This window comes from Thermobia domestica, chromosome 6 (assembly GCF_964235325.1).
Source record: "Thermobia domestica chromosome 6, izTheDome1.hap1.1, whole genome shotgun sequence".
Classification (NCBI taxonomy): Eukaryota; Metazoa; Arthropoda; class Insecta; order Zygentoma; family Lepismatidae; genus Thermobia; species Thermobia domestica.
This window is the reverse complement of record NC_137459.1, coordinates 183,292,214-183,318,387: the sequence shown is the minus strand read 5'-3', so window position 1 is coordinate 183,318,387 and position 26,174 is coordinate 183,292,214. Positions and strand designations below refer to the sequence as shown.

Here is a 26,174-nt window from a genome sequence, read left to right as displayed (position 1 = left end):
TCGACCCTATTAGTTTAATATTGCCACTAGAACGTTAAGGTTGATATCCTTGTGAAGGGCAACCAGAAGAGTAACTACGTATAGCGGGTTGATGGACATTTCAGGTTCTTTGCTTTAATCTGAATGACAAGACCTATTTCAAGATAGCAATTTCGAAGGCTTGCAGACCCACAATGATGCGTACTCGGATATGGGATTATAAGAAAAAAGAATTGCATTTGGTCATTTATCGCTTATCCAAGTTTGCCACAAACTCACCCAAACATACTATATATTAAAATACTAAATTTAAATGTTTGTCTATAGCAATTCACTCCCTTTGAGAGTCTTCCTGTTCTTTCATTGTGTTCAAAAAAGGGACTTGCACAGATATAGTAAGATGTGCGAAGGAGATTCCCTCTTATATTAGAAGTGTGCGCTATGTAATTAGCGCACGTTCAGCTAGTTATGATAATAAAATTGTTTCGCATTTGCAAGGACTGGCTCGTTCCCGAGTCGGTTATTGTTATAGATTTTCCTGAGCGAACTCTATACTCACTGGATTAAGGTCCGATCCAGTGGTTGTTTTTATCAATTGTGTGTCCTTTTTTGTTTTCTGCTCGACGAGCAGAAAGACTTCTTAAGTCAAGAACGCAAACCGACAAAAGCATTCAAGGTCTAAGAACGCTGAAAACACCAATAAAAAAAAATAGGCTATAATTGAAGACAAGCACAGCACGCGAAACTTCTCGAAATCTATCTCTTGATATACCATTACAGAGAAATATTTATTTAATAATATAATTTGTGTAGTCGAGTTCAAAGATAGTTATGAAAGGTCGTTGATGCCTAGGAACATATTAGGTCATCCAGTTTTGTGTGAATGATATCTTTCATTCGCTATCGCATCTTTCTTTTCCCTCTTCCAAGTTGCAATGTGTTTGAGTTTGTACTGACGTGACCCGGTACGGATTCACTCCATTTCTAGCCCAATTTTTTCTTGAGTTAACGAAATCAATACAAGTGTTCTTCCTTTCTCACATATACATAACAATAACAAAAGTTCATTCAGATTTTTAACTTTTTTTAAATTAAAAAAAAAATCAGGAAAAGGCTGTGAAGGAGCAAAAAGCTACTTCCTCCACGGACACAACTCATCAATGTTTGTGTGTGTGGGAACTTGAGGGAGTCGAGGCGTGATTTTCATCATTCGGGTCTACCGATCGTCCACGGTTGGTGCCGATTGCGCCGCCAAGTCTGTTCTGCGACGAGTCAGTTTGCCGTGTTCTCCTCGGCGCGTTGCGAGCACGAGGAGAGTCGAATGCGAGGCAAAACGTTAAGTCGCGTGGCAGAGTAACAGTAACGTAAACTGTTGACTAATCACAATCGCGTAAAACAATACTGTTGTTATTGATACACCGACCGCGTGGCCCATGAGAAAACAATGTAAGATACACATAGGTTTTAATCTCTGCCGAGTGATTCAATAGTGTTTATTATTTTTTTTTTTTCATTGATGGTGAATTTACTCAACGGGAAGGATTGATATAAACATAGTAAGTACACATCTTTTATTTACTTTTTTTTAAATGATGTTTTGAATGTTGAAAAAAGTTATTGTCTTTGTCACACTATTAATGACAAGAATATTCCTGAATATTCATTTCAAGACAAAGAAAAAAGAAATAAATCGAGATCGTATATATTGATTCATGTGGAGATTCGAAACACAGGACCGCATTAATAATTTATATTATTTTAAAATATGAAATATTTTAGTGTTTGAATAATTTAATAGTATGTCAAACATTTGGTCAACACGGTTTTTCTATGATACTTCAATTAAAATGAAGACATCGCCTGAACGTGTAATATATTTTCCCTGTACTTCCCTGATACTATTATTATTATTATTATTATTATTATTATTATTATTATTATTATTATTATTATTATTATTATTATTATTATTATTATTATTATATTACTATATAGCTTTAATGCCATTTTTAGCAGGAAGGTTGTGTTTGATTTGAGCTTACTAAAGATCTAATTTATAGCTGTGTACTCCTACCTGGAATCGAACTTAAGTTTCCAGCAAATAGGGCAAAAAGTCATGCTATTATTATTATTGCGTCCAGATTGATCGTTTGTCGGCACAACGGATACGAACATATTTTTTTATTATTATTATTTTCTACTTTTCTTTTTTCGTTAACTTATACATAACTATACTCTTAATGGCTTTACACATTCCAGATTGGGAATATGTATATACAGTTTGAGGCACAAAAAATTACATACAGAGTACACACAAAAAGGCTGTATATTTGCTACAGATACATCTTTTTCACTTTTTAAAAATTGTTTTGAAAGTCATATGGCTTAATTTGTTAGCAATTTTACACCTTACATCTATAGATAGGTGGTATTATTCCTAACTCCACTTTTTTATATTGTTCAAATATTGCGGAAGTGAAAGAGTAAAATTAAATTTACAATGCGTAGTCATTTACGAAGAAGAAAATCACTATTTATAGAGTAGGTCCTTTATTGTTGATAGAGGCAATTCCATATTCTTAAAAAAAATATAAGTAATTCTTTTAATTAGTTGAGTTGCAACAGGCTTAGATGTCCATAAAAGCCAGAACCTCAAAATCATTTGTTGGTTGGTTAGTTAAAGTTTTTAAACTTATTTTCGAAAATAGGCTGGTGGCACTCTTGCCTTGTAATGAAGAGGTCAAACAGCAGTGTTATTTCAGATTTTGCTAGAGGGAGCAAAATTCTCAGTTAATTTAAGAATTTCACATTTTTTATCGATATATTGCTATCCAATTGATTAAAACAGATGCATTTCTTAAATCAGGGAGGGCAATTGCCCCCTCTTGCCCTCCCCAAATGATGTCCCTGTGGTAACGGATTCCAAGAATCCGACAACTAGGCACCTCCACTGAGTTTCTTCTAAGATTTTGTCAGCATCACCTGCCGATTGGAGTGTGGTACCGTACATTCAAACCTTGGCCGACTTCCCTCCGCTTCCTTTTCCATTTCTGTTATTGTTATTGTTGTAGAGTGTTAGTAATTCCACGGTGAACGGACTGACAGGCTGCATCTGAAAGTTTTGTCAAACGAATAAATAAATTTGAAAATTTTGGAGTTAAATAATAATATCTCTATTTAATTTCTGAAATATTTTGAAAAGTGAAAAAGTCAGAGAGAGAGAGAGAGAGAGAGAGAGAAATGAGAAAACATTATTGTTGATGAAAAGGGGCTATAGAATTCCACTTTGTTTTGAACAGATGTGAAATAACTTCACTGCCTTCCCTGGAATTTAATGGTCTCTAATGCATATTGATATTAAACTGTCGTTCTACAAATTCCAGAAAACAAATATTTCTTTAAAGAAAATAAAGAAATAGCAACAGTTGAAGTTAAGGAATAGTAATTTACACCTTTATACTGGTGGTTTCTCTCTCTCTCTCTCTCTTTTTTTTTTTCAAATTTCCACATAAACTAGTTTCTACCTTAAGTCAAATTGCAATTGATAACAAAAGTTACAAACATAAGTGTCTCTTACAACAACTTGCTGTGCATGTGGTTCCAAATTTGATCCTGGTAGTAGTACGCCACTGTAGAAACCTCAGCTGATGTGTAGTCCGAGTGCTGGAAATGAACATTAAAAGCATCCTGTCAATAGTCAAATCCACATAGAAGTATCACTATTTCGATAACGATACCTTTTGGAAGGAACTTTGTAAATAAGTTATGTTCCAAATGATTAGTCTCCTGTTAGCTAATGCTAGTTTGCCATGGTGGCTTTTAACCAAGAAATTGTTTCTGGAGACTTAAAAACAATTCTGATTCCTGTCTTCCAGAGCTTTCCTACATCAGTATCCGTGGAAGCATCAAGGGTATCACGAGATCTTTTCTTATAAGTGCATAATATAAAACAAAGAAACTTCTAATAAAATCTTAGCAAATTTTCTTCTTTTTGTTCAGCGTACAAACTGTGTGATCAAAATGTTAATTTTACTATTAGATTCGAGTAACATTCAGTGACAGTACTAGATGTCTCTATTCTTAATGTATGTATATTAGCATATTGTATTAGATCAGTTTTAAATTTCCGAGTCTTTGACATTTCAGCGAGCCGGGAGAAGGCGAAATTGTAACGCACGCTAAGCCAGTGTGTCTTTGAATTGTCGCAACTTTTCACTATTATTATGCAGGTCTTCACTGTATTATACGTGGGAAATCCCCTACAAAGTTAATATAACATTAAAATAAACATTATTGTTACATTACAGTTTATGCTCTATAATTAATATCAGTGATTTGGTGTCACTTAAAATTATGTGTAGTAATAGGATATCGCCATAAGGAAAGCATTGGAAAGCACCAACCAATGTTTCTAAAATGTGTTCACCATACACCTTTATGGCACTCATAGAGTCATAACTTTCTAAAATTGATGGTTGTATTTCCGTATAATGGATCAACATTAATTTCCTTTTGGATGTTGAGTTAGGGATTAGTTATTGTTAAGCAGCGAGGCTATGTGAGTTGAATCTACAGCTTAACCTGTGATTCAAACAACGTAAACTCGCGCCGGGAATTGAATTCAGGTTTCTTGCACCATATTTCTCTTTAACATGTTATGCTTATATGCATATAAATAATCATGATAAACTTCCTGTCCTATATCAAGTGGAGAGATTTGACATTGCTGTCGCATATCAGTCTGGACATTTATTAAAATTTGTATAAAGTGATGTCACTTTCCCTTGTTGTATTATTATCCTCGTAGACTTCTGCTATTCTACTTTTTGTTATATGCCTCGTGAATACCAAACTTGATTATGAAGCATTTGAAAAAATAAAATGAAATCTTTCAGTTTTACGTCCCACGGTTATGCCGGTTAGGCTAAAGGAGACGATGGTTAGGAGAGGTGAGTGAAATGGTGGAATGAAGAAAGTGGGAGGAAACGGGAGAACCCCGAGAAAACCCACGAGCACGGTGTTTGTCCATCACAAGGGATCGAACCCGAGACCCCAAGCACCAGAGTTGAACGCTCTACCACTGAGGTACCGCGCCCCCCTATGAAGCATTTGAATTAACTTTACTAGTAAAAGATAATTTAGTTACACAGCTTAGCGAGTGTGCGACGTATTTTGTTAGTAACAGTATGCGGAGAGAAACAAGTGTTTTTTTTTTTTTTTTTATCTCTACATTTGTGTTGGAACCTACAGTCGTGTTTAAAGAAAAATTGTGAATACTACGTCTCTTCAAAAGCTCCGTACTCTCGCAGCCGCAAAGTAAGAAACTTTGACCTAAGTGCCTCAATTAGTTAAAAGAGATTTGCGTTTCTTTGACTTGACCTCTGTCGATACAGAAGAGAACACAGATTTTCAAAGAACGATGATTAGATTATATTAGATTTTACCGTCCATTTCAGCAGCGAGGGTATATGAAACGTGGACATACTGCTTAATGTGGGATCCGAACCACACTAAATCACAGCGGAAATGGAACCCGGGTCCCCTGTGTCAAAGGCGCCTACGTTAACCGTGTAGCCACAAAGAAGTTCAAAGAGAGGTGAGTAATATAAGCTTATGTTTCTTTTTTTAACAATAATATATTTATACTTTGTTGCCTTTCATTGCCTGGAGGTGTTTGACTGGATGCAATATTTATTGTTCTTCTTCTTCTTCTTCTTCTTCTTCTTATTATTATTATTATTATTATTATTATTATTATTATTATTATTATTATTATTATTATTATTATTATTATTATTATTGCAGATTCACTGTTATGTAATTGATTTATTTCTGTTGTGTTGGCAAAATTTCCCGGAATGACTGGAATGAATTCGGAGTAATTATTGTGTGCGATCACAATCATACATTTTTTTTTTTATTTCCATTGTAACCGGTGTTGGTAATTGTAGAGTGATGAGAGTGTGCACAATTGACTTGGAGTTTGTGGAAAAAGTTGCGGTCTGGTTGGTACCTCTTTTCACTGCATCAGTGTGGCCACAACGATGATCACAGTAGCCTATTTTGCGACCCGCAAAAGTTTACACAGTTCCACTAACTGTACTAAAGCTCTCTCGCCTATTTCAACTCAAACATGTACGTTCTCGGTCTATTTTAATTTACATAGAAATAATTTTTGAAAGATGTTTCGAATATGTTTCAAACCACTTAGGAAAATAAGTCTATTTCGTCGGTCGTTCGGTAGGAGTGTCATTGCGGAATGTGAACAAAACGAATAGCTCGATTCTGGACCCTTTGTAATCCTATATAGAATAACAAATATACTTATAAACTACTTTGGAAATAACCTCTCCCGAGAGAAAAATATCTTATGGCCGGGAGAAGGAACTTTGCCAATTGCTAATGTGTGAAAATATAATTAATATTCACATTAAGCAATAAAAGTGTTCATGTTGAACTGCTTTTCAGTGACACTTTAAGTTCATCTCTTTGAGGTTACATTTCTAATACCCTTTTGAAATGTAAATTTATTTATTGATAAGAGTTTTTATACTAGTTCGCACTTTCCTTTATTTATTTATTTATTTATTTATTTATTTATTTATTTATTTATTTGTAAATACATTTTATGGTACTCTATTGATTCTATGAGCTAATTTTGAAAGTTTCACTACTACAAATTTCATTTATTTATCCTTAGAATTATCTTAGTACATTTTTGATATGTTTTTGCTATAATATATGGTAAAGTTAGTTTCAGTCCTTGGACTTGAACCGACTCTTTTCCGTAGCTTAGTAATAATAGTAATCATATTCTGAAAATAATGTCGATGTGAGCTAATGTGCTGACTGCACATTATGCAACTAAAAGTCATGTGGCTGACCATAGCCTTTTACTGGCTCTAATGGCAATTTTATTATTATTATTATTATTATTATTATTATTATTATTATTATTATTATTATTATTATTATTATTATTATTATTATTATTATTATTATTATTATTATTGACTTAGCCTAATGATATATTTACAGATTTAATCCCTTCCGGTTAACAGCGATGTTCATTTGGGAGGTTATAAGTTAACAAAAGTCGTGTAATAGACTACTTCCTATTTTAATATTTGGTCTAGGAATTAATTCGTGCGGGTGGATAAGAGATGGCGCAACGAACGGAGCGTCCCACAGTTCCGTGTATCCACACATGTGTTGCAAACCCCTGTCATCGCGTATCGTTCGTAGTATAGGGCAGTGGATTAAAGCGTCAACAACACCAGTTTGTAGTTAAGTGAACATGGCGCAATTTGTGCCTGATAAAGTGTTTTTGCGGGGTGTCCTGCTGCATTACTTTAACATGCAGAAAAGTGTGACTGAAAGTCATCGTATTTTGGTGGAAGTGTATGGTGACCATGCTCTAGCTGAGCGAACGTGTCAGAAGTGGTTTGCACGGTTTAGAAGTGGTGATTTCGGCTTGGCAGACCAAGAGCGAGCTGGACAGCCAAAAAAATTTCAAGACGAAGAATTGACAGCATTGCTCGAGCAGGATTCGTGTCAAACGCAGGAACAACTTGCAGTAGCATTAGGCGTTGATCAAACAACAGTCTCCAAACGCTTGAAAGCCATGGGAATGATTCAAAAGATGTCACATTGGGTTCCACATGAATTGAAAGACAAAGACGTTGAAAGACGAAAAACCATTTGCGAATTGCTGCTTCAACGACAGAGCAGAAAGGGATTTCTGCATCGAATTATTACGGGTGATGAGAAGTGGATCCATTACGAGAACCCTAAACGAAAAAAGGCCTGGGTGAAACCAGGTGAACCAGGTCCATCACAACCAAAACGAGATATTCACTGTGCAAAGGTTATGCTGTGCATATGGTTGGATATGAAAGGTGTGGTGTACTATGAGCTGCTGCAACCGGGTGAAACTATGAATGGAGAACGTTATCGACGACAATTAATGCGTTTGAAGCAAGCTCTGGCCAGAACACGACCAGAATGGGAGAACAGACATGATAAACTTATTGTTCAACATGATAACGCTCGCCCACATGTCGCAAAACCGGTCAAAACCTATTTAGAAAATGTCGGATGGGAAGTTTTACCCCACCCGCCGTATTCACCAGACGTTGCTCCTTCGGACTACTACTTGTTCGATTGCATGAACAACGATTTAATTGGACAGCGGTTTACTTCTTCAGAAGATATCGAAACATGGGTCTCTGACTGGATCGCTTCCAAGGATGAGGACTTCTTTCGCCACGGAATCCGTACATTGCCTGACAGATGGGCAAAAGTGGTGGCTAGCGATGGACAATATTTTTCTTAAGGTATTTATGTATTTTGTGTTTGTACTACAGCTTCAATGTGTGCGTACCAACCGCACGAATTAATTCCTAGACCAAATATTTACGAACAAATTTTTAATCTGTTATAACCACACGATGAAATTATACAACGTAATAATTCTGCACTCAGATAATAAAGATTAAAATATAAATTACAACTGGTTATCTCTGACTTTATATCTAACAATGATCAGAAATTATTTTCTTCGATTGATAATCACATTTCAAATTCGTAATAAATTTATTTACTTGTTTTCTCAAAAAAAAAAAAAAACTCTAAAATGGACAAATCTTTCTACAACTGTAGCTGAATAATGTGTTTGGTGCATTTGAGCATATTTATATCTCACATCCAAGGTGGCCGAGTATGTAGGTGGAACATTAAATTAATTAACTGTAGACAACTTCAGTGTGGGGAAAGCAAGAAGAAAAAGAAATAGTCACTTGTTTGCAGTGAAAATGCCATGTGTAGAACTTTACTTTCTGAAATGCTAATTTATTTCCTGCATATTATTTTGGCACCGAATTTGGGGCGCAGTATAGCATTGTTTACTGTGTATGACGAAGCTTCTTGCGTGGCCCGCGTAGCATACTCGCTAATGCTCTCGCTTTTGGTGCGAACTGTCTAGAGTTCGATTCCTGGAACACTTGGTCTAAAAAGTGTAAAAGCTTTTTCAGGTTATTGAGGTTTTCCCGATTCCATAAATGGTGAAAGTACAGAAATTTAAATTCCCAGTTGTAATTCTAATGAAACTTAATGCATTCTGTGTCGTGGTTTTCCTGTTCTTCTCCATTGCCGCAAATGCATTGCGTGTAAACAGGTCCAACATAATTAAATCTAATGTTTCTGTCATAAAGCATTGCTCTTATTTTTACATTTAATAAAGAAAATAATTGTTTTTCTCCTCTTCTTCTCTAGAGAGAAGAATATTTAAGTTGGAATATAATCCTAATCTATCAAAACTAAGGTTGTAGGATTTACTCTGAGATTTTTGAAATCAAATATATAATAGGTAGGATTTATATTATTTTATTTACAAAATAAATAAATAAATAAATAAAAAAGACAGAAAAAATTATATGTATAATATCAAAGTTCTGTAATCGAGGTTCTTTCAGCCTTAACTAAATAAGATTAGTATTTTTTTCCAGTGTTTATTAAACTATCTTTATTTCGGTGCTTAAATATCTCAATGTCTGGGTGCATCACTCAGCACCACAGATTCCTAATTTCCTCTAATCGGAAACCCGCTGTCCGTCACTTCGACCGAGCTTCGACCAATGACCTGCTTCTATCAGGAAAGCCTGAATCCAACTTTCCATCAGTTAAAAAAGAAAATAAATAAATAAATAAATAAATAAATAACCTTTTCTCTATGACACCTACTTGTGAACATAGAAGGTTAACTTCCCTAAAGAGAACACATTCATTCAGGTCTTTTCTGGCCTAAAAAATAATATCTGGTAATTCTGTATATTAGAAAATAAAATTCAGATCTGAGTCAAATCAATGCTTTGGGAGAGACCATCACTCAGGCCTTCCCTATAACTAACTCCGTTGTCTACAGAAAAAAAAAATCTACGGCTATCACTCAGGCCCAGAGAAAATACCATCTCTTTGCAACTATCATCATTTAGATAGTTCCCTACCAGAAGACAGAAAAATTAAGGACATCACTCAGCCCTCCTGACCATCTTCTAAAGAATTGCGACGGTGGGTCGTCTTTTATGTCTTTATTCTACACATAAGTTTTCCTCTAAATATAGGCCTATATGTGTGTGTCCGGCCAGACCTAATAGATTATATGGAATCTTATTAATTAAAGCATGAAAATTAATATATATATATATATATATATATATATATATATATATATATATATATATATATATATATATATATATATATATATATGAATAAAATATAGTTAATCGTTTTACCTTATTTTTTTACATAAACCAGTAAGGGCGAAGATACGTTCTTACAACTGCGTTGTGTAATTAGTCTGACACTTTACTTGCGTCTCTTCAAGTATCGTATCTTCTATAATATTCATTTATCCGGTAGCAAAGTAAATATGAGAAAAGCGGAAGGAACTTCTTCGCGTTGAATGGCACATTGCGCGTATTTCGTGATGGAGAGACCACGGATTTCTTCTTAGTTTCCTTAAGTTTTGTTACTCGAAAATGTATCCGTAATATAATAATCTCATCAAAACAGCACATCTTGTTACTTGGTTGGATTTGAATGTGGCATCCTTTTCATCAGCGAGGTTAAATGAGACGTGGGATCAGATCATGAACTTCCGTGGGGAGTTGAACCAGGGACTCCTGCTCTAAAGGTGTTTGCGGGAACAACATAGTCATGAGGAACTCATCATGCTATTTCATAGCATAGAATCATATTCATATAAGGCATATTGAGGTTTCGAAGTGAATGAAACAATTGTGTAGTACCTCACACAAGCGTAACGTAAACTGTTTGGGAGAAAAGCTATCCAAGTTTAAGATGCAAAGGGAGAGCAGCTGCCCAGGTTTAATATGTGAATGATATTTATTAAATATACACTTGGGCACACAGCATCCGCCCATTTAGGAATCAAATTCCCGCCAAAGCCGACGAAACCTGTCTAGTGGCTACGAAGATCATGGATGGACGTGGATACAAATGGTTTGAAACTTAACCTCTAGCGAATCCCTAGTAAAAGTGTCACACAATGTCACATTCGGCCAAACGAGTTGTTCTTGAAAGAAGGTCGTCGTTCTTATATGTTGCATTTTCAATTCAGTACTGTATAAGAAGGCGATTAAGGGTGTTTCATTGCGCGAATTTTAGTGAATGAATAGTATCAAGCATTCAAATTTTTGCACTATAATCATGATCTTGAAAGTTGCAGTTAGTTCATTTAACTCATTTTGTGTTATATAGTACATTGTTTCTTATGTTAGTAATTTACAAAAATAATATAAACATGGGTGAAGCGTAGTGAATACCCTTAAGGAACACTCGTACATCCCTATGAAAATAATACTGAGCTTCAAACTTTCAGTAATTTACCTCAAACTTTGACAGCTACTTTTCTTAATTGCGGAGTTTACGGTCGTAAAAGGTGGAAACAGCTTCCTTTCTAATTTAAACAAACTTCTTCATTATTTTATGAATACCTGTACTATCCACTTCAAGACTACTATGACAACTAGTAGGCTTAGTAGTTATACTATCGTTTGGTTTATCTTATCATTCCGTTAAATTGAAGAATTCGAATTAATGTTTGCTGCTACTAATACCTTGTAAGGCAAAATCAAGGATAATAGACATATTGCAACATTTGATGCTACTTTATCCTTTTAAAAAAATAAAAAAATAAAATAAAAAGCAAGTCTTATGCTGATCAGCAATGAATTTGCTGGCGTTATACTCCTTATAGGTGTCACTAAGAAGTAAATATATGTAACGTTTGAAAAGTAAATACCGAAGAGAAAAGAGAATCTCCCGAAAGAAAATTGCCTTAACGTTTATTTAAACACATTAGTTGAAAATTGAATACATTCTTACTTTTGACAGTTTTAAATTTTGAATTATAGAGAATACAGATGTGAGAAGAACACAATATAAATCAAAAGCGGCATCATACTTCATGAGTTCGTCGCTGACACAATTATCAATAGAGCTCCATAACTTTCTAAACGTGAAAGTAACAGTTATAATAGATATTGATTATGGGGCGAATAACATTTTGAATTAAATGATGTTTACTACTACTACTAGTACTACTACTACTACTACTACTACTACTACTACTACTACTACTAATAATAATAATAATAATAATAATAATAATAATAATAATATATTATTATTATTATTATTATTATTATTATTATTATTATTATTATTATTATTATTATTATTATTATTAATTGTTAGTAAATGCTTGCTTTCAAATAATACGTATGTTGGGCTACCAGAAACCAAGTGAATTTGTGCTAATGCTCGTTAATGCAAAAGGACTTTCAAACTGCGCTGATTTCAGTTGACATAAAGATAGTAATTCGTTACATTAACCATGATATTTGACCATAATTTGACCATATTTGACCATAATTTGACCATTAACCATAATTTGACGGGACGTACTAAAAAAAAAACATTATTTCTTATTTTGTCTGTGTACTTTTTCTACCAGTCCGTCTCACACCAATTGAATATTTTTAAGTACACAAATTGCATGAAATTGTTAATTATTTCCAAGAGATAAAGTGATTGCAAAAAAAAAAATGTACAATATAAAGGCAAAAAATTACAAGCTGTATTTTTTCATAACAAGTAAAATATGCTGCACTAAACTTCATTTCTCTCATTACCTCTAAAATTAGATATTAAGTTCTATCAGCTATAGAACTATCACTGACATATTTATCTATGTGAAATGTAACATAATAATAATAATAATAATAATAATAATAATAATAATAATAATAATAATAATAATAATAATAATAGAGTTGATCGAAAACTTTGTACCAAGAACACACACATCATCAAACAATCATGCTTTCTGTTTCTCAGAAATGGATTATCGAAATGCTATAGTTGATAATGAAGTACTCTTCATAAAATACCAAGAAAATCGTCGACATCATTTTGGAGAAAAGTGTTAGGACAACACAAAATTTACAAGTAAACGACCATTTTCACATTTTATATCAGAAAAGTAATTTGCTCTATATTGTAATGTCATTAATTTATTTATGAAATTTATTATAATATACGTAATTTCATATATTTATTTATGAAATATGAGAGAAGATCATGAAAGCCGTTTTTGGGAAAAGATTGACTTTCAATTTTTACTCTCATGGAAACTATTTTTATAATTTGGTGTAGGAGAAAAATTCTAAACTTACTGAGGACCTCATTAAAATCATCTTGGTCTTAGTTAATTGAATGGTGTAGTCTCTGAACAACGCTGTACATTATTCAAATGATAGCAGTTCTTTCTTTCTCTTGTATAGTTGCTCGAAAGTAAATATGGATCAATATATTGTACTACATTATGCTATTTTGTGTATTTGTTTAAAAATAGAAATGTCGATTTCTAAAGTTATAGTGGAGTATTTATATATGAAAAAAGAAGAAAAATATTAGAACTGTGGTAGGGGAAAATCGTTCAAATACAACGCGTCCATCAACACTACTATGTAATAAAAGTGGTACAATGTTACAGTGATGATACAGTGTTTTGTTGTTATGAATTATGAAGAAAGTATTTAAAACCATTTTCGAGAAATCATCTTAAAGAAATTTACCTTCACAATATTCTATCCGATTGCAATTTTCTGTGAGAAATAATCGTCATAGTACACGATTATTAATAACATGTCCATAATATATAAATCTACATGATTTAACTGCTTACTAACATAAGATTCCGAGTACTTTCGTTTAACATGAAAACTGAAAATTTGATATGATTATAGTCTTAAGAGAGAAATCAACAATCAAATGGTCAAAGATATGTTTTCTTACAATTTCAGAAGGTATGAAAGGGAAACGTAAAAATATTCATGTTATTTAAATTGCTTTTTAAACATAAAATCTCATGTTTTAGATAACTGAAATTTGAATAAAAACTTTAAATTCGATATATGTTTAGATTTCTTGATAGCATTAAGTAAATCACCAAAAACAAACATTACGAACTTTAGTGGGATTTATATTTTAGAATAGCATTCACGAAAAAAAAAATTAATTCTTACAATGGAGTAAGTAATTTGATATATTTACATGTATAACTGCTTAATACATAATAATAATAATAATAATAATAATAATAATAATAATAATAATAATAATATGATTTGACACTGTGAATTTTATAAGTTAGTATAACTAATTTTAGAGGTCACTGTTCGCCCTGAAATTTTCACATGAAATGCCGAGAGCTATGAGCATTTTACTACAAACAGCTACTAAGGTTCCATTCATAAATATCAGAGGAGTACGGTGGCTTATTAGTAGAGTGCTTACCTTTCTCCGTGGGGTCCCTGGTTCGATCCCCGATTAAGTAGGTTTGTAGTGACCAATATCGTATCCGTGAGTTTTCTTGGGCTACTTCGTTTCCTCTCATATTCTCAATACCACCAATTCTTCCATCATTTTTCACTTGCCTTAATCATCGTCTCCGTTAGCCTAAAAGGCATAATAACGGGACGTTAAACTGAAATATTTCATGTAAATATCAGATATCGGTTACGCAGAGGAAATGTCATGGTGTGAAAGTTCTTTTCAGCTAAGGGTATGGGAAGGCTTGACACAATTGGAAACGTCACAAAAGGCGTTTTCATGATCATGGATGTCTTTATAGTAGGATAACAACCCGTAGCATAAGGGCTGATATGCAGGTATAGTTCTAGAGCCACGATATTTCACTATAAGACTGGCCTAGCCAAAGCCCCGACCTGAACCTTATAGAGTACCTTTGGAACGAACACCAGAGTCGCGTAACAAAAAAGTCCCAGCAGTGCAGGAAGAGGAAACGCAATTCTGCAGTCAGTGGTCGATAGACTTGTGTAAATACCGGACAGGTATAAAGCAGTGATCAAAGCAAATTATTTCATTATGAAACACTCAGAATAGCAAATCTTATGTGTCGTTTGTGTTTTCATTTTTGCCTCCTTTCACAACTTTTCTGTAAGGCAAACTTCAGGACTTGTTTCGATCTGTTTTTTGATTCTTGATAATATCATCTTTTGCGTACAATCGAAATATGATAGAAGTAAAATAATGTTGGATGAGTGATAAATAGTGTCGAAAAAGTTATATCGCAATTTGATGAACATTTCACTCTAAAAATGTTACAGGAGCCGCGGTGGCTTAATGGTAGAGTGTTCACATCTGGTGCATGGGGTCCTTGGTTCGATCACAGCTTGCGTCCAGTGGACTTTGTGTGGTGGACAAACACCTTATGCATGAGTTTTCTCAGGGTTCTCCTGTTTCCTCCCGCTTTATTAATTTCTAATCATCACCGTCTCCTTTAGCCTAGCCGGTATAGTCGTGGGACGTAAAACTGAAAGTTTTCATTTAATTTCTAAAAGAATGTTACACTCTGGAAAAAAAAAAACACACTATAATATCTTTTTGCCGGTACTATATCTGATACTTTGGGATTAACTGCGTTAATAATAATATTGTGGGAGCTACTGCATTGCCGTAGTTGTGTGTGGTAGTGATAAACTTCAAAACTAAAGTAAATGAATTGAACATGCACAGATCCTAAAGTATGAAAGCCCTATAAATCAACCAGGTGTACTAATCCTAAAAATCGAAGTCTAAAAAGTAATTTTGCTGCACTAGTCTTAAAATTCAAAAGTCTTAAAGTGTAGAAGTTTTATTCTGTTGAAGACCCAAAATTTATGACTTACGTTATTTTCTAGGACTTATGAACGTTACCCAGACTGTATACATACACGTACTGTGGGAGAAAACTGCATTGGTAGTGACAGTTCTGTGGCGAATTATGATAATAAAGTGTGCTCATATGCCCCTTAACAAAGCTCATATGATGAAACAGTTCCAAAGTTATCATTATAATCAAAAATGGCCACATAGACAAAGTTGATGTCTTCTGTATCACTCTACATAACCACATAAAAGTTAGTGGATACAAATCTGATCGAATGAGAGAATGTTTTGAACAATAATTATGTGTAACGCTTCGTAGATCGTTTTGTTTTCCCACAGTGCACTGTACTGTGCACTGTGTAATTGGAATCTTAGTTATTGTGTGTTAAGTATAAAACAGACTTTACACTTGCTCTAAAGCTAAAAGGATAGAACTAAAACAACATTAAGAAGCGACTATTTTTTTCTTTCTTAATGGACTAATGTTATCTGTTACGTACAAGTGGACTGTCGATCTATATTTAGTCTATGGTGTGTATCTGTTTTGTTACAAGTTGTTGAAACATCTGGCCAGAAGGCAGAAGAACTGTGCTGACGAACAAGAAACTTGTATGTCGTATCTGCACAGCTGCATTTTTTGATAATTCTTACATTATACAGTAGCATTGGCCGCACTCTAGATAGGTTGGGGAGTGTCCTGCAATAGATATATATGATGCAAGTAATAGAAAAAGGGAGAAACATTAAGTCTGATTCCAAAGATGCTGGTGTATGTTTATTTATTTATGGATTTATTTATTTTGTGTATACTAAGAGAACTATTATGTGTTAAGTACTTACTACTGTGCGTAAAATGTTACGTTCATAAAAGTCAAATTGATGCAGTCTGGTGCATAATTTCACTCTCTGTCTTCTCTGTAATGCATTACAGACCTTTTCTTAAAGACTGTCATCTTGTTAAGAATTTGGTGTTGTCCTGAATTAGTGAAGATAAATTTTGTTTGCATTATTTCAAAACAGCTCCGGACATTCCCTTAAATATCGTGACTATTGAAGTATTTGAAGCTTATAATTCAATCCATGTAAAATTCTTATTAAGTATACAGTCGGTTTGAACTCTAATAGATTTTTTCGACATTGTGAAAGTACGGGAGACTTTGAAAGCATGTTTGATTTATTATTGAAACCAGAAGCGTATACTTTTCATATCCGGTTTCAATAAAATGTTATGGTCGGAGACGGAACCTATTTTCAGTGTAAAGGAACCGATTGACATGGGTTATCAAACCAGCTGCAAGGAAGGACATCCGCAAACAGCGAAGGAAGCATGTATAAGCTTCAACGTCTCATTAGTTAAGTCATTCCATTCAGTCGGAGAATTCACATTACAAAAGCTTATGTAACTCGACTGAAATATAATAAAGTCTGCAGAAACTTTCCTTTCCTATCCTAAGTCGTCTCTGTCTTAAAACTATTCCAAATTTTCCCTACTGTCAGCATGAACTAATACATCATTATCAGAAAGATCACCCTCTTGGAGAAGCTATCTATGTCATGTCATCGTGACGCTCACAGAATCATCTCTTAAATACACAGGTCACAAATATAAAGGGGTCTTTTGATCTGTCTTTCGTCAAGTGGTCATTTGCCTTGCGGCTGTTGTTATTCGTCTCTGGTCGATGATGTGATGCTGTTGGTAACCGTCGTCGGTCGTTCTGTTTGTGTTTCTGAATGAGGATCACTCGACTTCTGTGGTAGAAGCCACAATGTTGGGCCTGCCACTCGAGGGTCAGAGGAAGCCTGAGAACTCTTCTGTTGGCCAGTGGAAAGCATGGCCGTCAAAAAGTAGAACTGAGTAGTACCTAAAGAACTGGTTCCCTGCCACCATGTTAAATGGTCTCAAAACATCCGTTTTGAGTAAAGTTAAATTAGGACGCTCAATCCGTAGCAAAAACAGTTTCTTGCTCTCACTTACACCTTTTGCTCTCTGGAAATGAATGTTAAAACCAGAGGTTATACAACAAAACTTCTGAATAACGAACATCGATCGGACATTATAATTTCTCCGTAAATGAGAGGTGTCCATTATAGAGAGGTTACAGAATTTTGATTACTCATATGCCGTGCGGTAGTTGTATGCAGCATTCAGTAAATACATTAAACACAAAAGTGAATTTTGACTATAATTGAAATACTGTACTGAGTGTTCCAATTACTAGTAGGTTAAGGGAGATAACAAACAAAGTACCGCGTGGAGACATGAGGGCTCTGGGAGAAGATACAAGTCTCAAGGGGAATAGGGGGTGATTATGTTATACAAGGGAAGAAGTTTCTCACAGAATTCCTCGGCATTTTTCTGATTCTCGGCGTTCACTTTTACTCACATAAGATTTTGTATGATTCCCATGAGAAAGCAACAGAGAAAAGACTAATTTCAAATTGAGCTTGCAACTGTTCAATAACAGACATTTTGTACATAAGAAATTTTCTGTCTACTGTATATATATTGCAGATGAGTATAAAGATCGTCTGAACGGGATGCATTGTTATCTCTATAATCTTCAAATAAACTTTCATTCCATCCGCGTACCTACAACAAGGCATGGAAAAGGCATTGTCACTGTTTGAATATGCTTCACAGACTACCAAGTTGATATTTTAGTTCGAATTAGTGAAATGATAGACAAAAACGTGCTTAACAACGTTTAAATGAGTCATAAACTTGTATCACGAACGCGGATTTGGTGCAGTAACTTTGTACTACAACAGGATTACTATCCTAAACATTCTTCCAAGCTATGCAGTATTTATCTACAATACGAAGAAGAATCTTATATTACAAACAAATGGAATTGTCGAAACAGTCACCAAATTTGCTAGCCATTGAGTTCTTGTAAGACGAACTTGACAGAACAGTCGTAAAGGTTTTGGAGGCTCTTCACAGCTCCTGGAGTCACATAGCTTCGTAGAAATTGGATAAATTAATCGAACAAATGCCTGGAATTTGTAAAGCTCTTTTCAAGACTAAGAGTCATTGAACGCAAATATAATAAACTTGTCTAATAGTCAGTGGAAATAATGCCATGTGTTTTAACCTCTTCACGGTTAAAAACAAGCGCTTCAGAATATTATTTTTATTTATCTTCAGTTCGCACTCTTCTTCGTGAAAAAGAAATCGGAGTATTTTCCCGATAAATAAGTGGCATCATTTGATGACATATCCGTGAAGAGGTTCATTTCTTTATATAAGTAGTGGTGTGATGTTTATTTTGAAGAACAAGTCATATGTGTACTTCGCAACAAACATTTTGAATCTTGGTCGAAGCTTTTATAATGCATTATATTTACTGCAGTATAATTTCATTGTACAGAATATTTTCTTTCTTTTTGTTTCTTTTCTTTTCTTTGGTTGTTGTTGTTGTTGAATTACATGAAATGTCCCGCAATGCCATCATTGTTGAAATACAGTAATTTGTAACAAAGAGTGCTGTTCATATTTTGGATAGTAATAACTTAAATTAATGACCAATAACAACAATCTTAATTTTAAAATTTATGTTTATTTCAATATGAGCCTTAGTACTGTTTTGCACTAGGATGTAGTTTAGCAATCATGGATGAACAACGTTTTTGGGGGGATTCAGTTGTAAAATGAACTCCAAAGGAAGTTTCAATATAATCACATAACACCAGCCAACTACAGTATACATTTTTGTCATCCAGAGGGAAACTACGAAATAGATGTTAAAAGGAATAAAGATTATAAACTGAAAAATCACAAGAGAAAGAGTAGATTGTGCCCCACTTTGTACGAAAAATGTCATATGGCAAGTTGTGGTTATGATCGTGCGGTTTTGGAGACTGAAAACAGTTAAGGCAGTAGTGCCCTAATAAGTCTGATGATGGAACTCGGGGTTTAACATTTAAAATGTTCTACTTGTGTAAAAAAATAATAATAAAATAAAATAAAATAGAATAAATGTTCTTTTTTTAAATCCCACGTTAGTGCTTTACGAATGAGTAATCAAAGTGGATTAAATAAATGATCGAATGAGAATTTAGGGAAAAAACGGAAAAGCCCCCAGAAAACAAGTCGATACAATATTGTTCACCACAAAACCACATTGCCTAGGATTAAATCTAGATGTTGATCTTACTCTCCTTTTCTTTCACGTTTACTGCTTCATTTATATTCTCACCCTCACATAGATAATAATATATATTCAATGTGTCTCTCTTATTGGTATTTAAAAGCGGAGGTAGTACACGACAGTGCACCTACTAATGTCGGATTTACGTATAAGCTAAACAAGCTATAGCTTAGGGCCCCACTCGCTTGGGGGCCCAAAAGATCTAAAGAAAAAAAACTGATTGTAATGTAATTTCCAAATAACAATAAAAAGCAAATAAGATAAAGCACAGATACAACAATGGTGTTTTGTATTGTTATATACTAGGCTTTTATGAAGCAAGTAATAGCGCTCTTTTTCTCAGCCCCACTTGTAATGAGGCCCCTGTTATCCAGCCCCGCTTATAATGGATCCTCCGTTTCTCAGCCTTACTTGTAATGTGCCCTTGTTTCCATTTAGATATTCATTTGGTTCATAAATTAGCATATAGCATATACTCAGGCCTAAAAATCGACATTTTGTCGCTGGAAAAGAAAGCTTGGCGTATAAAGGGCCTCTAAAACTTGACGTGTAAAGAGCTCTTTTAAATAGCTTAGGACCCCATCAAACCTAAATCCGGCACTGACACCTACCGCTTTTGGTTTCAATATTGATCCACATACAGGGTGCATCAATAAAGAAATCGAACTTATACAAAAACAGCCAACTCCCTTAACATTGGTTATAGTATAACAATATTGGAAATACCTTTATCTAAGCTTCCTATTGGTGCCTTCTGAAACCAGATTTATGCAGTTTGTATCTGGGTGAGCATGCGATAAAAATGTATGAGTGTGAAGTCGTCATATGAAACTATTGAACACCATGTTTCATAGCCCGTCAAGGTACACTTTAAGATGTCTCGTACTGCAGTAACCACCAAATTTCCCAGCTGCTCTGTTGCTTTTGCTGCTCTGTTGAAAATGATAACATTTTGCAAAACATGCACACACTTTTCCTCATTTTCAGGTCATTGGTTAAATTAACCAAAACCTTTGAAGCGTGATTGACAGTTGCTGCGTGGTAACATGTCTATCAACACTTACCAGACCACAGAATTTATCTATGTTTTCCTCATTCCTTGGCGTTCAAGGGAGCTCTGACCTTAAATTATAATCAACATTTTCGCGAAACGCTACACCACCATACAGTGTCCCGATCATCTACAATGTTTCTGTAAAACATTTATCCAATTCATAACAAAAATTCGTGTTATAATTTTGTTTTACTTTGATGCGCATGTTTTGTATGACTGTTTCACACTACGTGTATTTGTCGCAGGCTTACCAAGATACAAACATCAAATCGGCTTAAGCAGGCACTAATTGGAAGCTTAGACCAAAGTCTTTCCAGTGTTGTCATACTACGGTAACGTTTTAAAGAAAGTTGACATTTTTGTAAAAATTGCGTTATTTTATGGGGGCACGTTGTACTGTAGTTACAAAACCCATTGTATTTTGGCAATTGTCTTTTTTTTTTTTGTTTTTTGTTTTTAGAAGAACAATCTATTATTGAGAACAAATTTACATGAAATTAGACAACCAACCTGTTCTCTGATTTTAAACAATAAAATTTACAAAAGCGACAAATACACTGTACAAACACACAGGTATAGACAAATTCCTCTTTAAGTTGATTATACCAAATAATTAAATAATCACCTCCCATGCTAAATAAGTTTATGTTCGACAACACGAAATTTGAAAAAGGAAATAGTAAACATTAGCATACAGGAAGTTCTCTGTTCACAGCATTTAATGATCTGAAACTAAAACGATTTGAGAGAATTTACATAATCTTCAAGAAGATTGAATCAAATGTGTGTCCTGTGTATATATTGTGTGATTTGTTTGCTTTTCTATCAGTTGTTCCAAGGGAAGGACAGAGGAAGTTGCTGCTTAGATTGATGATGGAAGTGTCTCTTTCTAGTCAAAGTGGTAAATGGACGTGCTTGTTATGCATGTGGAGCTGGCTACGATTTCTAGTGTGGGCACAAAATATCGGCGCTGAAAGGAACGTTAAATTCTGTAATTAATCGATTACGTCGGTAGGTTTGGTGACGTTGCTATGCATGAGCTTGAGAAGCCATACGAACAATGGTAATATTACAATGCTATTACACTCTTATCGTAATTATTCCAAAGTATTTGCATATAAAGTTCAAAAACCTAGTCATGACTTCACGCCCTATTGCATGTTTTAAGCTGCATTCTACTAACAGTTAAATGAACTTTCCTTTAAATTGGACCAATTTGTATTGGACGTAGACATGTATCTGCTTAAAAGGTATGATTTCAATATACATCCAATCAATTTCATTCATATTTTACATAGATTTCACATACATTGATAAGTTCTGATGAAAGTGACCAACGAAACTCTTTGTAATGTGCTGCATATAATTTAAACAAAATAATATTTTGGAGTATTAAGTTAACAAATTAATCTATTGTGTATGTACATTACGAAAAACTATTTTAAAATGATCAATAAGTGACTTACGATTTAGTGATTCAGATTGCTGCTCCCGATTGTTGATCGAATGGTGCGATAAAGAATTCATTATTTTGTGCACTGCTTATGCATCAGCACTAGGACACATTGCGTGCAAGCGAAACCAAAGTTTCTATTTCCAATAGCGGAAGTGGTGTGTGCTATTAGTTTCTATCTTTGTTCCGCATTGGAGGCTAATGGATTCATATGGCGATATTATCACAAGCCATTATGAAATGACACGAGAATAGGAAAATAATAAAGAAGGGTTATGAGAGGGGATGGAAGGTCAAGGTAAGAGTATGTATAAAGTGTGTTTTTCTGTATGTGAGTTCATTCAATTTCGTTTCTTCTTGTGCACATGCAGCACAATTGCGTGATGTGAGTTTAAATTTCTGTTGCGTAATTAGGATTTCTTCTAAAACATGAAATAAAAAAGTTTAACCTCTAAAATGTACAAAACGCATATGTATACCATGCGATTTTTGTTTGAGTAAGTAGAAAGAAAATGTTTCCTTAAAGTAATTTAAAATGTCAGCTATGCAACTAAAACATTTTGAAGCTAAGTTAGATTACTCCTTTTTTAAATGTGTCTGCAGTAAAGCATTTGTTCCGAATCTTTTTCCAACCTGTTAGCAAACTATTTAAATGAAATCTTCTGGTAAACATTTCGTTAAAAAAGATGTTTATCTAGTAAGTTTCCCTACTAGCGAAAAAAGTTTGCACTTCTTTAGCAAATAATATTTATTGTAACTACATGCACTAGGGGACCGCGGGGTTTCAGTACTAGAGTGTTTATCTCTGATGCCTGAGGTTACTGGTTTGATTCCAGCGCGCTCCAAGTGAATTTTGTAGTGGGCAAACACCCATGAGTTTTTCCGTTTAGTGCAACTTTATTCATTCCACTATTTGTTCATTATTATTACCGTAGAAGCAGACCCTCGGAAAAATGTTACATTGCAGACGAATCAAGTATACGCGATACCATTGTCGCTAGTGGTTCCGTGCAATCGGTGAGATCATAAAATTGGACTCATGAATTCCACTGTTAACACCGACTAAAAGAATGGCCGTCTGAATGTGTGCAGTCCGGTGAGTGGAAGAAAATAAATGGAAAAGTTTTCTGCATCCTATTGTCACTTCAAATGAAAAATTGTTCTGCTATGACAGTGAAACGCGGTTAGGACAGAAATTGAGCACAATCAAGGTCTAAAACAGTCTTCCGAACTATTCCATTATCGATTCCCGGTGAGGGCTCTCTGTCGAAAACGTGTAAAAGCTCTTTCAGGCCAGCCATACTGAATGATATTTTCCTGGGTTTTCCTCATTCACAACAGGCAAATGCCTGGGACCTAACTTATAAGTCCCAGTCCGCTTCCTCTCTTCCCTAATCCTTTCTTCCTTCCCTTTCCCCAGTTAGTGTCCTCACAGAGAGACGTCATCCCTCAAATGTGACAGGCTAAATGATCATAGATGCCGAAGGCCCAGAAATCTAAATCCTAAATCCTACTCCATTACCCGCTGTTGATGGTATTGCTGCTGCTGTTGTGGGTGTGATCCATCATATTTTTATCCGCCGAGGCAAAATCATCATTGCGGATTGTTATAGTTCTGAATTGAATAAAATATAGCCCAAACTTGTCCGCAAATATCCAGCCATAATCAGAAAACATGGTGCCCTCATGTTGCACAACAATGCTGCATTTCAAAGGACAGTGCAGGTTCCCCATGAGTTGCATTGTAATGCCCTTTCTCACCCACTATATACTTCCAATATATTTTCCACTGACTACTGCTTTCTCTGGCATCTGGATGACTTGTGAGTGGGAGATCTTCCCTGATGATTGGACAGTATGACCTTTGGTTGAGAAATTTTCGCATCGTAGGCTCCTGATTTCTTTCACTATACTATTCAATCGTTGGTTGGTTGGCTGACAAAAGGGTGTGTGATTGCAGAGGTGACTAATTTAGCCAGATATTATAGTTTTCATATTTTAATTTATTTAATGTTGGCCTTTGGAAATAACGCACCTGGGTTGGTACATTTCATTCGTACCGACCTAATAAATTTCTTTTTTTTTTTTTTCGAAAATTTTGCCATAATTTCAAAGCCAAACTTTGATGGCTCATAACTTTTGAAATAAATATAAGCATAGAAAAATATTTTGAGCGCGTAGTAAGGAGATCAAGCTCTTACCATTTTGCTAAGTTTGATGAAGATTACTTGTGCTCATCTGAGGACCCTTAGCGACATTTTTGCGAAATTTTGTCTAAGTCTAAATCCCATCTTTGATGACTCATAACTCAAAAAGCAAAGATCCACACATGAGAATGTCTTGTATCCGTACTAAAGAAGTGAACTTTACCACTATACTAATTTCTTGAAGCTCGAATGATTATGCCTACCTGGGGACGTACGATACATACTGTACTGTCCTAGTGATATTGATTTAAAAAAAAATAAAAAAATAAAATAAAATAAAGGACGAAAAACAAATTTATAGGATATTCTGTTGAAGATAAACTTGGAAGGGAAGGACAATTCCGAGAAAAAATATATCGGATACAGTGTTATTTATTACACAATCTCCAAATGACAACTTGTACTCGGACTCTCAACTACAATGTGATGAAGAGGTTGGAAGAATACTTAATTAGCGTATTTGTTTATGACAGAATACATTTCAACTAACACTACTTACCGATTACTAATCTCCATACTGAGGTTACCGTGACACAATAACATTGCATAAAATTGTATTACGTATTGAAAGCCACGCTGCAAATGCTTAAAAGATGCTATTTTGGGCACTCAGTAGTTTATAATTTAGCGAGAGGTTGCATCCTTTAAGATTGCATTATTTACCAACTACCCACTGGTAACGTACGCGGTGGCTCAGTGATAGAGTGCTTATCTCCAGTGCTTGGGGTCCCTGGTTGGATCCCAGCTCGCGTCGTGTGGATTTTGTGGTGGACAAACACCGTGCTCGTGGGTATTCTTGGGGTTCTCTGGTTTCCTCCCACTTTCTTCATTCCACCATTTCATTCATTTCTCATCATCACCGTATCCTTTAGCCTAACCGGCATAATCGTGGGACGTAACACTTAAAGATTTCATTTCATTTTTTTTTTCATTGGTAACGTACTTTTCTTTTTGATCAAACTGAAGTAAATGAAGCATTAATTCAGATTTTGTGTGTTACTTGAATGTAGTGTTTTCTTTTTAAGTAAAATGTTGAGTATAAAGTGTTTTTATTATTATTATTATTATTATTATTATTATTATTATTATTATTATTATTATTATTATTATTATTATTATTATTATTATTATTATTATTATTGGAACCTGAACACTGTTTTTCATGAATATGGATAACTTTCATGTCTACTGGCCTAACTGTTGCGAGTAAGGCTAAATAGTGTATGACTCAGCTTGTCTAATATGGACTTTAGCTGGTTATTTTCTTCAATCTCTTTTGACACGTTTTGATATTATAGTTTCTTTTTTATATGGCAAACAACAAGTCTTGCTGGTCGTAAACATAAAAATATGTTTGATATTTAAATATTTAATTTTGATGTTAGCAGTTAACATTTTGATGTTAGTAATGAATTATGTGTATCAGCATTATGTAGTAGGAAGTGTTCAACATTTTATAAGGTGGTCCATAAATAATTTTTACATTTCTGATTTGACAAACAGTTATACAATAAACACACACAAGATAAATTATATTTTGTTATTCATTTGTGTTGAATGAATTTTAAAAA

At 34.4% G+C, this 26,174-nt stretch overlaps 1 protein-coding gene across 2 annotated transcripts in view; it reads left to right on the top strand.

The window, feature by feature from the left end:
- Positions 1-1,171: 1,171 nt before the first annotated feature.
- LOC145688349 (cadherin-like and PC-esterase domain-containing protein 1) overlaps positions 1,172-26,174 on the top strand; it is a 1,309,510-nt gene continuing 1,284,507 nt past the window's right edge. For both annotated transcript variants that reach the window (XM_081762492.1, XM_081762493.1), the window contains exon 1: positions 1,172-1,535. The gene's annotated coding sequence lies outside the window, so the exon portion shown is untranslated. The remainder of the gene's footprint in view (positions 1,536-26,174) is intronic.